The 12,897-nt window shown below is 46.0% G+C and overlaps 1 long non-coding RNA gene across 5 annotated transcripts in view; it reads right to left on the bottom strand.

Annotated features, from left to right (window-relative positions):
* LOC108800255 overlaps positions 1–12,897 on the bottom strand; it is a 24,395-nt gene that overhangs the window by 7,490 nt on the left and 4,008 nt on the right. The window contains exons 1-3 of one of the 5 annotated variants that reach the window (XR_001942084.1): positions 4,189–4,199; positions 2,624–2,629; positions 271–282 (exon numbers count right to left, since the gene is read on the bottom strand). The exons of 1 other annotated variant lie outside the window; for it this stretch is intronic. This is a non-coding gene — a long non-coding RNA (uncharacterized LOC108800255). Of the gene's footprint in view, positions 1–270; positions 283–2,623; positions 2,630–3,959; positions 3,973–4,188; positions 4,200–7,596; positions 7,608–10,123; positions 10,141–12,897 lie in introns of those variants that run through there. 3 more of the 5 variants (XR_001942086.1, XR_001942085.1, XR_001942089.1) reach the window with 3 other exon arrangements.

Below are 12,897 nucleotides of genomic sequence, written 5' to 3'. Positions count from 1 at the left end.
CCCCACCTGCATAGACATTCTTGTGTCACAGAAATTTTTTCTCCACATTATTTTTCAAATAGTGGGCCAATTGAATTGCCGGGGAACTGGTGGGTGAATTTCAAAATCTAGACCAATATAGGCAATTTGAAAGTGAGCTAAATGGCAGAATGCATGGAAGACCTCAGACCGGAACCAATACACGTCACACTTTAGACCAGAACCAATACATGGCAGAACTCGGGTCAGAAACCAATACACGTCAGATTGGGCAGATAGAATGACACATACATAGCAACATCTCTGGGATCAGCCATCACACACAGTCTGATCCCTGTGGGATTTCATCCACACACACGCGTTAATGGGCAGCTCCTTCCATGCCAGCACACGTGCTCTCCTTTAGCAGGTGGGTGCAGCTGTGTTAAAGCGGCGACAGTAGTGTCTGTTGGACCCGGGAGGCGGGGGACACTGCCCCTGCCACTTTAACACAGCCGCATCTACTAATTTGGCTGCGGCTCAGCCGAAAACAGCAAAGAGTTGCTAGCCCGGATTGCCTTGTATGCGATCCGGGCCGCTAATCAGGCATTGTAGAGGGCAGCCCGCTCGGGACCTGTCACCTGCCTTGAGGAGCAAGCAGCCGGCGATTACAGAGCCGCATCTGACGCGGGCGGGCTGACCAGGTGCAGATGACAGAGAGGCAGCGGCGAGGGGACGGTCAGTGACGGGCCCCATGATGGCTGCGGGCCCTCGGTCCGTGCCCGAATGGTCAGTCCGCACCTGCTAGCGTCCGATTGGTCAGGAAGCCAGGCTGACTGGAAGTGTTGCAAAGGTACATGGAATCACCCTCTGACCGGCAGCTGCGATATCTGAGCATATGGGCAAGTATGAGTACTCACCCAAATGTGCAGTATCGACACAGGTGCATCCTTAAATTTTACTTATGGGGGTCACCACAACTTGGCAAATGTTACCAAGGGGTCCCGGCCCTAAAAAGGTCGAGAACCATTGTTTTAAGTAGTGACTTTCTACTTATTCACTTTGCAGTTACATTACTTAAAGTGACATTAAAGGCTAATTTTTTTTCTCCTCCCGGACTTACCTTAAATGATGCCTCTTAATCCGATCATCTTCTTCTTTAGTGTAGTTTTCAGATGTCCCTCCAGCGCTAGTGCGGGTCTCCAATGCAGCGCTGACTCCTCTGTCCTCCTCTTCTCTGATGTCCAACAGAGTCTGTGCGGGTGCACGCTGCTCCATAGATTTACCTTGTGTCTCTCCTCATCTCCTGGCCGAACATCTGAACTGCGCATGCGCCCGCCCCAAGATCCTTTGCGGACTCTTCAGATGTTCGGGCGGGAGCGTGCGGCGAAGACACAGGTAAGTTTAAACCTGTTTGAAAGGGGTTTTTTTTTGTTTTTTTTTAAAACACGTTTTTGCATACATCTACTGCTTGCTAGCAGGGGATATATGCAAAAAACACTGAGGGTTTATTAACGCTTTAAGCCATGGGTAGGCAACCTTTTGGCCGTCCAGATGTTGTGGACTACATCTCCCATAATGCTGGCAAAACATTAGCAAAGATGTAGTCCACAACATCTGGTGGGCTGAGGGTTGCTTACCGTACCGGAATGTTTCCATGTTAACCCCTTAATGCCTCTCTGGTACAATGTTAACCCCTTGACATGAAACTTTCTGGTGCAATGTTAATTATTGGTTTCCTATATTTCCCCTAAAACACCCACACATTGTCTCTGTCCAGCACAATAATGTATTTTAATTTACTGGGTGCAGACTGAGGACTCCCGGCCAAACATATTTGTAATATCTCAGTAGGCAAAACTACACATATTAAGTAAAACATCAGGTACAATGTCCACCAAATCCGCACAAACAGGGAACACATGAGTATAGTAGTAACTAAGTAAGAATTTAATAACGTAGTGTAAAGTCAGTGTGGTTTGATATCATATAATGTGCAATATCTCCTAAACTAAATGGCACAAACGTTTGTTTTTGCAGGACAAACGATTGGTGTGTTTTAGGGATGCATCAATACCGATACTAGTATCGGTATCGGTGCCGAGTATTTGGGCGCATAATCGTACTTGTCAAATGCTCGGATGCCTAGCCCGATACTTGAGCTACCGGTATCAGGAGGCCAGGCAGCGAGTCATTACATGCTGCCCATCTTCCTAATGGGCCGGGGAGCCGTCTCCATGCTCCCTCGTCACTTGGGCTTCCTGGCCAATCAGGAAGCCAGGCGGCGTGTAGTTACACGCCCCCGGCTTTCTGATTGGCCAGAAAGCCGGCTTTATGCTCCAGAGCATGATTCCTGGCCAATCCTGATTGGCCAGCTTCTCAACCAATCAGGAAGCTGGGCAACATGTCATTACACGGCGCCCGGCTTCCTGATTGGCCAGAAAGCCGGCTCCATGCTTCCATGTCACCTGGTGACGAGGGAGCATGGAGAAGGCTTCCCTGCTGATTGGGAAGCCTAGTGGCGAGTCTTTACACACCGCCTGGCTTCCCGGCTAATCAGGAAGCCAGGAGGCGAGTCATTACACGCCACCTGGTTTCCCTAATGGGACTTCCGGTATCGATATTCGGTATCGGCGAGTACTGAAAAAAATATCGGTACTCGTACTCAATACTGAGAAACCGGTATCGGTGCATCCCTAGTATGTTTGTTTTTAAAATGTACCGTAATAACATGGCGTGCATAGTGGGCGGGGATTGGATTAAATTGAATGTCCAATATCTCAAAACCGAACCGGCACATACGTTCGCTTTTGCTGCCCAAATCCACAAATGCAGCACAAACGAATGGTATACTTTTATTCAGGTTTTACAAACGGGGGTGCCAACTTCACACAGCTTTGCTGGATTGGATGTGTGCAGATGAAAGGACAATTATTACACACTATCAACAATGCATTGTAATTGTATTGTTACAATGTATTTATCAACAAAACCTGCAAATATTCACATAAGTTACTTGTCCATGGCCGAAGCCGTGCAACCTACCCCCCTCAGCTCTGCACCCCCTGCTTGTGCATTGGGCCTGCCTGGTCATCCTATTCCTATAGATAATCTCCTAGAATTTCTATGACCTGACATGTCTGACACCTCTTCTTTCTTTCTTTCACCTTCAACAGTCACTCCCTGAGTGTGGTCTCATAGGGGCCGAACGGCAGTGAGAGAATAGTTGAATGCTGCCGAGCGGCATTTGGCTCGGTTGTTCTGCTCGGTACCCCTGAGGTAGCGAGCAGAATAACAAAAATGTGACAAAAGAAACAAAAATTATTAAAAATGTAAAAAAAAAAAATATTTTTTTTTTTTAAAACACTAATAAAAAAATGTAAAAGAAAGAAAAATAATAAAAAAACAGTGTGGGGTCCCGCTCTCAAACAATACCAGACCCTTTAGATCTGGTAGGAATGTTAGGAGTGACCCCAGTATAAAAAATAAAAAAATTGCATAGAGTTCCCCCTGGGAAAAGCACCATGTCCACGTGCCAGTGGGGTCAAGGGCCTCTTCCCCACAAGCCCTGGGTCGTTGGTTGTGGGGGTCTGCGGGCAGGCTTATTTGCAACAGGATACCCCCATTGATAAATATGTAATTGAAAAAAAAAAACCACAACAAAGGTTTTTATTTTAACCACTTAAAGGCCATGGTGTTTCACCACCTTCCTGGCCAGGCCATTTTTCAGTATTCAGCGCTGCGGTACTTTGAATGATGTTTATTCCGTCATGCAACGCTGTACTGAAATGAATATCATACCATTTTTCGGGGACAGATAGAGCTTTTTTTTAGTGGTATTTAATCACCACTGGAGTTTTTATTTTTTACTATATAACAAAAAAAGTACCCTAAATTTTGAAAAAAAACATGTTTCCCTATAAAATGTTATGAAACATTTATTTTCACCCCAATTTTTTGGTATAATATAAAAGACGGGGTCACGTCGGGTAAATAGACACTAAACATGTCAACCTTTAAAATTGCGCGCGCCCGCGAAATCGCAGAAAACTTCCCGCAACCAAAATTGGCCATAGGCGACGCTTTAAACGTATTTACCGCTCATCAGTTTAGTGTCATCAGTGATTGATGGCCCTAGAATTATTGTTCTCACTGCGACGTTCGCGGCGATATGTAACATGTGCGGCATAATGGGCGCAATCGTCGTTTTTGTACATAGGCGCACCCGACGCATGTTTGCGTGTGTATGTGGGGGGGCGGGAGACTTTAAAACATTTTTTGTGTTATTTTTTGTATTATTTGTGAATATTTTTTTTAGCTTCTTTATTTTTTTTTAATGCTGTAATTTTTTTTTAGACTTAACTTTATTGCTATAACATAGGGGACTAAGGAATCCCCTATGTAATAGCCAATTCACCAAACAGGTCCTCTTTATGGAGACATCAGGGGTCTCCAAGACCTCTGATGTCACCTAAGGACCCCCCCGAGAAGCTGATGAAGCAGAGATCTGCTTCATTAGCTTCTCTGCGGTGTTCTGCACCGGAGAGTGAAACTGAATGCAGGAAGTGATGTAATATACATCACTTCCTGCATTCGGGGACAGGAAGAGAGATCAAAGGGATGATCAAGTAATTATCTCCCTTTGATCTGCTGTTAGAGCGCCGCCGTGCCGGTCCCAGCCGCACCGGACACATTAGATCACGGACCGGCAGCGGCGACGAGCAGACAAAGGTCTGGCTGTTTACATGCTTACAGTTTTCCCTCTCGTGTGCGCGCTGAGTGCCGCACACGAGAAGGGGGAGGGGCAGGACGTCTTAAGACGCCCTCCCGCTCCTAGCAGACGTCCGTCCGGCCGTTCACAAACGGCCATGGACGGAAGGTAGTTAAATAGATCTAACAAAGTAATTACGGCATCCAGCATTGTCAACGCCGCCGCCGACTTGCCGAAATTTTAAAAAAGCCCGATGTCTGCACCTGCCGAACACATGCCGCAAAATGACCTGTATGGCAGGTGGCGCCAAACAGTATACAAATGGGCGGAGCTAGCGGTGACATCACCACAGGCTCCACCCATTTGTTTTGATTTGACCGACACCTGTCATATGGGTCGGCCAAATCAAAATAACTGGGCGGAGTCAGCTGTGATATCACTGCTGGCTCCGCCCAGGTGTTGTCAATCAATGACAACCCAGCGTCCTTAGGTCATTTGAAGATACTGGGGTGTCATTGAATGACAACAACTGGGTGGAGCCAGCCGTGACATCACGGCTGGCACAGCCTAGTTGTTTACATGTATCCCATTCAGTCCTATGGCCCCTGCTTTGGCAGACCGTTCTCTCGCTTCGGCTGTAACTTCGGCTCATCTGAGCTGAAGTATATGCATTCGGCTCGGCTGAGCCGTTTATCTGCCTTCAGCTCCTGTACGGGCTATTGTTAATAGCCCCTACAGCAGCCCTTTGGTTCAATTAAACCAGAAGGCTCCGGCAGCCAAATTGAGCCGAAGGATTAGCAGATGCTTCAGCTTAATCCTTCGCCTCAATAGTGAATAACCCTCTTAGTCTCCGATCACACCTGAGCGTATTGTCGCTTGTCAATCAGCATGACAAAATGCTTGACCCTAGGAATCCCACTCAGTTCTATGGCCCCTGTTCACACCTGGGCATTTTGTCGCATGCAGAAATATGCCTGTCGCACGAAATTCTACATGAGCTACTTTGAGGCAAATTCTTCCCATTAACTCAATAGAAAACTCTTGAAAAATATGCATGCCACAATCTGCTCAATATGCCACAATCTGCTCACAATCTGCTCAATATGCCACAATCTGCTCAATGTGCCACAATCTGATCAATATGCCACAATCTGCTCAATGTGCCACAATCTGATCAATATGCCACAATCTGCTCACAGTCTTTTTAATATGCCACAATCTGATCAATATGCCACAATCTGCTCACAGTCTTTTTAATATGCCACAATCTGCTCAATATGCCACAGTCTGCTCAATATGCCACAATCTGATCAATATGTCACAGTCTGCTCAATATGCCACAATCTGATCAATATGCCACAATCTGCTCACAATCTGATTAATATGCCACAATCTGCTCACAATCTGCTCAATATGCCACAATCTGCTCAATATGCCACAATCTGATCAAAGTCTGCTCAATATGCCACAATCTGATCAATATGGCACAATCTGATCAATATGCCACAATCTGCTCACAGTCTGCTCAATATGCCACACTCTGGTCAATATGCCACAATCTGCTCACAATCTGATCAATATGCCACAACCTGCTCAATATGCCACAATCTGCTCACCGTCTGCTTGTTAAAAACCGTAAAAAACACTGACAAAAATCTCACGTAATAGGTTTCGCCTTAGGCCTGGCTCACAACTAGGCAACAGCGTTTTTGCACGCGTTTTTGAAGCACGTTTCTATGCGCGTTTTATGCGCATGCAGCAAAAATTGCGTTTTTATGTGCAGGTTGTAGCTCATTGATGTTAATGATAAAAAGCGCAAAGACTCAGCAAACGCGCTTTTTTAAGCGTTTCCTATTGAGTCTATGAGGCCAAAACGAGCTCTAATATGCCAAAAAAAAAGCTCATGTACTTTTCCCAGTGACAGACGTTTTGCTTATTGCCGCACAATGCACAGTTGTGAACAGGGCCATAGAAATTAATGGGATTTTTTTTCGGGCAGATTTTTTCAGCTTTTTTTTGGGCACAAAAAGCGCTAAAAAACGCTTAGTGTGAACCAGGCCTTAGTGCAGTTCCCCTTATCATCCTAGACACTGCCCTCTCATATTGACATCATTACATTGCCTTGTGTGCTGTCATGATTTCTGTGCAGGGTTGTAATGATAGAAAACAATGTGCTTACCTTAAAGATGAACGCGAAGCAAACTAATTTCATGTAAATATATTCTCTAATTGCTACAAAGGATATAAATCCACTTTGTGTGCACTAAATGTCATTGAAAACCATGTTATTACCTTGTAAAAGTAGCAGTGACATCATCATTGTGCCATGCATAGCCTGTAAAGAGAGCAGAGCTGTGGGAGGGACCCAGCAGGCTTCATCCACTACAGGCTGCCTGCAGAAAACTACAGGAGGGGGCGGATATAAGACCAGTCACCCTACACAAGGAGAGAGAGCAGCAGTGACTGGTCTTTATTACAGGAAGCTCCAGCACAGAGGCAAAGCTTTACACTGTATTACTGCACAGATCTAGCAGAAATACACAAAGCACACCAAGACTCAAGTAAGAATACATGTCTTGTATTTAGACAATATTTGCTGATCCCGGAGTTCAGCTTGAACCTATGTTGGACTTCATCTTCTGTGCTGCGATTAGGAGATCATTACATTGATAGGTTTGATTGCATTTGCTCCTTGCTCTTGTTTTAATCACTTGTATACTACATTATCTATTACGTGACAATACGTGTTGGATAACATTTCCTTTCCATGTCAGCAGAAAGGAGTGTTTGAGATAATGTATAAGATATCAGCAGTCTCGGACACTATTATTCCATTACTATAATGAGCTGACGGGGCAAATTTCCGGATCCTTAGTAGGTCTAGCTGACTCACTTCTCCCATGACAGCCTATTGCTGCTCATATGACACTTCTATAGCGTCAGCTGTATTTTCTACCCTAGTCTATGTTTCTGAGCAGACACTTGATTATGACGCAGGATATTAATTAAGGTCAGCAATGCTCAGATGGCAAACCAGAGACTGCAGCTCTCCAAAGCTCCCCTTACTTTACTGAAAAAAAGGTTTGGTTTCTGTCTGTATGGCTGTTAGAAATTTCCCTCACTTCTTGTCTTGTAAAAGGTTGTCAGCAGGACAGGAATTGGGAGGAAATCTCTCTGATGGAGCCCCAGATAGCAATAAAAACCCAATGGAGGTTCTAACCCACCCTCACTGTATACAAAACAAACAAAAACAAATTTGGGCTGCATATACACTTAAGGATGGGCTAAGGTCAGCGGTTAAGTGTAAAGGAAACCTAAACAAAGATTATATCCAAAAATGAAAGAAAAACCAACCCACTAGGTACTTGATTCCACAGCTATAAAGCAATACTTGCATCTAAAATAGTTGCTGATGGGACTACAACAGGCCTTATGTTATGTAGTTATAAATATCTTTCTTAATATATCCAATACAGCATATATACTGCAGTGATACGTATTATAAGTATGGGTGTCCCATCAATTCTTGCCACCTGAGACGGGGGCAGGTGTGCTGGCATTTCAGGTCTGGGGGGATACGGTGGGTGGGGCCTAGGGTGGTGCTGTGTGCTGGGGGTGTAGGTTTGGGGGGGTGTCGGCGTTGCAGGTCCCCAGGGGGTGGTCTGTGGGTGCACCTAGGCATGCAGGCTGCTTCTACAAACATTTGTGAAAGAATGGGTCGCTCTCATGAGCTCAGTGAATTCAAGCGTGGTACTGTGCAGGGCCTCATCCGTGAAATTTTCGTGCTACTAGATATTCCACGGTCAACTGTTAGTGGTATTATAACCAAGTGGAAGCCACGAAGTGGTAGGCCATGTAAAATCACAGAGCAGGATCAGCGCATGCTGAAGCGCACAGTGTGCAGAAGTCACCAACTGTCGGAAGAGTCAATAGCTACAAACCTCCAAAGTTCGTGTGGCCTTCAGATTGGCACAACAACAGTGCGTAGAGAGCTTCATGGAATGGGTTTCCATGGACGATCAGCTGCATCCAAGCCTTTCATCACCATGTGCAATGCAAAGCGTCGGATGCAGTGGTGTAAAGCACGCCGCCACTGGACTCTAGAGGAGTGGAGACGTGTTCTCTGAAGTGACGAATCACGCTTCTCTGTCTGGCAATCTGATGGACGTGTCTGGGTTTGGCGGTTGGGTACTTGCCTGACTGCATTGTGCAAAGTGTAAAGTTTGGTGGAGGGGGGATTATGGTGTGGGGTTGTTTTTCAGGGGTTGGGCTTGGCCCCTTAGTTCCAGTGAAGGGAACTCTTAAGGCATCAGCATACCAAGACATTTTGGACAATGTCATGGTCCCAACTTTGTGGGAACAGTTTGGGGATGGACCCTTCTTATTCCAACATGGCTGCGCACCAGTACACAAAGCAAGGTCCATAAAGACCTAGATGAGCGAGTTTGGGGTGGAGGAACTTGACTGGCCTGCACAGAGTCCTGACCTCAACTGGATAGAACACCTTTGGGATGAATTAGAACGGAGACTGCGAGCAAGGCCTTCTCGTCCAACATCAGTACCTGACCTCACAAATGTGCTTCTGGAAGAATGGTCAAAACATTCCCATAGACACACTCCTAAACCTTGTGGACAGCCATCCCAGAAGAGATGAAGCTGTTATAGCTGCAAAGGGTGGGCCAACTTAATATTCAACCCTACGGACTAAGACTGGGATGCCATTAAAGTTCATGTGCATGTAAAAGCAGGCGCCCCAATATTTTTGGCAATATAGTGTAAGTTGGTTTAGTGATCCGGTTTGGGTACTTGGGTTCAAAAAGGTTCGCCATCACTGGGGATTAATATTTGCAAAGACATTCACGTCCCCCTGGCTTTGCCTGAAGAGGATGTGTGTGAGTAATCCCATCAGAGAAGAATCTAGAGCTCCTTTGCCTCCCAGGCCTGCTGTCTGGGGACGGCACCGTTCCAGAACAAAGGACCAAGGAAATTTGCCTTGGTTAAGGTCTGGAATTACAGGAAAGTGATTACTAAGGGGAAGCACCTTATATTCCACGGTCAACTGTTAGTGGTATTATAACCAAGTGGAAGCCACGAAGTGGTAGGCCATGTAAAATCACAGAGCAGGATCAGCGCATGCTGAAGCGCACAGTGTGCAGAAGTCACCAACTGTCGGAAGAGTCAATAGCTACAAACCTCCAAAGTTCGTGTGGCCTTCAGATTGGCACAACAACAGTGCGTAGAGAGCTTCATGGAATGGGTTTCCATGGACGATCAGCTGCATCCAAGCCTTTCATCACCATGTGCAATGCAAAGCGTCGGATGCAGTGGTGTAAAGCACGCCGCCACTGGACTCTAGAGAAGTGGAGACGTGTTCTCTGGAGTGACCAATCACGCTTCTCTGTCTGGCAATCCGATGGACGTGTCTGGGTTTGGCGGTTGCCAGGAGAAGGGTACTTGCCTGACTGCATTGTGCAAAGTGTAAAGTTTGGTGGAGGGGGGATTATGGTGTGGGGTTGTTTTTCAGGGGTTGGGCTTGGCCCCTTAGTTCCAGTGAAGGGAACTCTTAAGGCATCAGCATACCAAGACATTTTGGACAATGTCATGGTCCCAACTTTGTGGGAACAGTTTGGGGATGGACCCTTCTTATTCCAACATGGCTGCGCACCAGTACACAAAGCAAGGTCCATAAAGACCTAGATGAGCGAGTTTGGGGTGGAGGAACTTGACTGGCCTGCACAGAGTCCTGACCTCAACTGGATAGAACACCTTTGGGATGAATTAGAACGGAGACTGCGAGCAAGGCCTTCTCGTCCAACATCAGTACCTGACCTCACAAATGTGCTTCTGGAAGAATGGTCAAAACATTCCCATAGACACACTCCTAAACCTTGTGGACAGCCATCCCAGAAGAGATGAAGCTGTTATAGCTGCAAAGGGTGGGCCAACTTAATATTCAACCCTACGGACTAAGACTGGGATGCCATTAAAGTTCATGTGCATGTAAAAGCAGGCGCCCCAATATTTTTGGCAATATAGTGTAAGTTGGTTTAGTGATCCGGTTTGGGTACTTGGGTTCAAAAAGGTTCGCCATCACTGGGGATTAATATTTGCAAAGACATTCACGTCCCCCTGGCTTTGCCTGAAGAGGATGTGTGTGAGTAATCCCATCAGAGAAGAATCTAGAGCTCCTTTGCCTCCCAGGCCTGCTGTCTGGGGACGGCACCGTTCCAGAACAAAGGACCAAGGAAATTTGCCTTGGTTAAGGTCTGGAATTACAGGAAAGTGATTACTAAGGGGAAGCACCTTCAGAAAACTACAGTCTACTGCCAGTTTCAACTTAAAGGTTCAATGTTGCTGTCCTTATATCCTACCCAATTCTATATTAGCCTGTGGCAGAGGCAAAAATAATACAAGATACTACTGAGGGGATGGATTTTTACTGGTATTTTTTGGTATCCTGTACCTTTGTGCCTCTTTCCTGGACACTAAGCCAATCAAAATCAGCATTTGTTGGAGTGGATGTCTGTCATTTGGGTGCCACTGGTGGGTCAGTGAGTGTTTGCGTGTAGCTATAGGCTAAAATAATGGTAGAAAGGGTGGGAGGACCAGTTATATCCAGCAGCTCCTGAGGGGGTGATTGCTACATACACAAGCTCTTAGGGTTTCGGGAAGCTGGCTAATCGAGCTGTCAAGTTCCAGTTAGGCTCGGACTGTTCATGGTCTTACTATTTAGCTTGGTCTCTGTTTGACCAGTGCAAAATAGTCCTGTCACTAGCAGTTCATTAAAATATTATATATACAGGGCTTGAAAAATTTGACGGTGTCTTACCAGTCAGTCAAAAATTTCACCAGTCAGCATGACCGGACTATAGCCTTGCAATTTATGTTAACATTTTTTGGGAACAGGTAGAGCTTTCTTTTGTGACCCCACGGGGGGTTATTTTATTTTTTACTATATAATGAAAAAAGTACCATAAATGTAAAAAAAAAAGTTTCCGTAAAACATTTATTCTTACCCATATTTTTAGTAAAACATAAAAGTCAGGGTCACGTCGGGTAAATAGACACCAAACATATCAAGCCTTAAAATTGCTCGTGCCCATAAAATCGCAAAAAACGCCCACAGGCGACGGTTAAAATGCTTTTACTGCTCATCAGTTTAGTGTTATCAGTGATTAATGGCTCTAAAATTATTGCTCTCACTCTGCCGTTTGCGGCGATATGTAACATGTGCGGCACAATAGGCACAATCGTCGTTTTCGCACGTAGGCGCACCCGACGCATATCTGCGTGTGTATGTGGGGGGCGGGGACTTGACTGCTCGTCGTCCGCCTGTGTTGGCGGAGGCAGCGGGGACACAGACCGCTGCATTCCTCCGCTGCCCCCCGTACTTCCGCTGCTGTCCCGCCCTCCTTTTCCTGGGAGAGGTGTATATTTCCCTTTGTTCGGGTTGTGGTCCCTTTAAGGGACAGAAATGGGTTAACACCTGCTGCAGGAAGTGTGTTCAAAAGGATAGGGGGGAGACAGAGAGGGGAGAGAGGGAGAGAGAAGCCCTGATTAATGTTTGCAGACAAGGCTGTGGAGCAGATGGAAGTACTGGTGCTGTGAAGCAGCCGACCTTTACTGGGAGCCTGTGGGCTGAGAGAGAAACTCTGAAGTTAAGCCCTCGTTCACACCTGAAAGTTTTGTAGCGCGTTCTACGCTCGACGAACGCTCTACAAAACGCTCAAAAATATAAATCCCATTGTAGTCAATGGTCTCGTTCCCACCTTGGCGTATTTCCGCCCGTCCCTAACGCGCTACAAAACGCCCCACGCCTGAAAAGGTACAGGTACTACTTTGGGCCGTTTTGTTGCGCGTTTCCATTGGGATACAGCCAAGTAGCCTTCGGAAACGTGCGACGGGCGCACAACTTTTTTACTGCAAATCGCGGTAAAAAAACGCGCGACGGTCGCGCATATGCAATACGCCTAGGTGTGAACGAGACCTTAGAGTGTGATAACCTTGTGGACTGAAACCCTCCAAGCCGGTGAGGCTGTTATTCTTTCCTGTGCTGAAGTAAGCAAACGGTACAGTTTATTATTTCTATACTTTTAAGTTGTTTTGCTGTACTGAAGGGAATGACTGTTTATTGTTGCTGCTGTGGAAAATAAAATGCAGTTTGTCTGATAAAGCCTGTGTCCTGCGGTCCAGCTAATTCCCCAAACATCACAATATAAATATATATA

This window comes from Nanorana parkeri, unplaced genomic scaffold (assembly GCF_000935625.1).
Source record: "Nanorana parkeri isolate BGI_ZX_2015 unplaced genomic scaffold, ASM93562v1 scaffold1970, whole genome shotgun sequence".
In the NCBI taxonomy this organism is placed as follows: domain Eukaryota; kingdom Metazoa; phylum Chordata; class Amphibia; order Anura; family Dicroglossidae; genus Nanorana; species Nanorana parkeri.
Note: the sequence above shows the minus strand (reverse complement) of the source record. Positions and strands in the feature narration are given on the sequence as shown.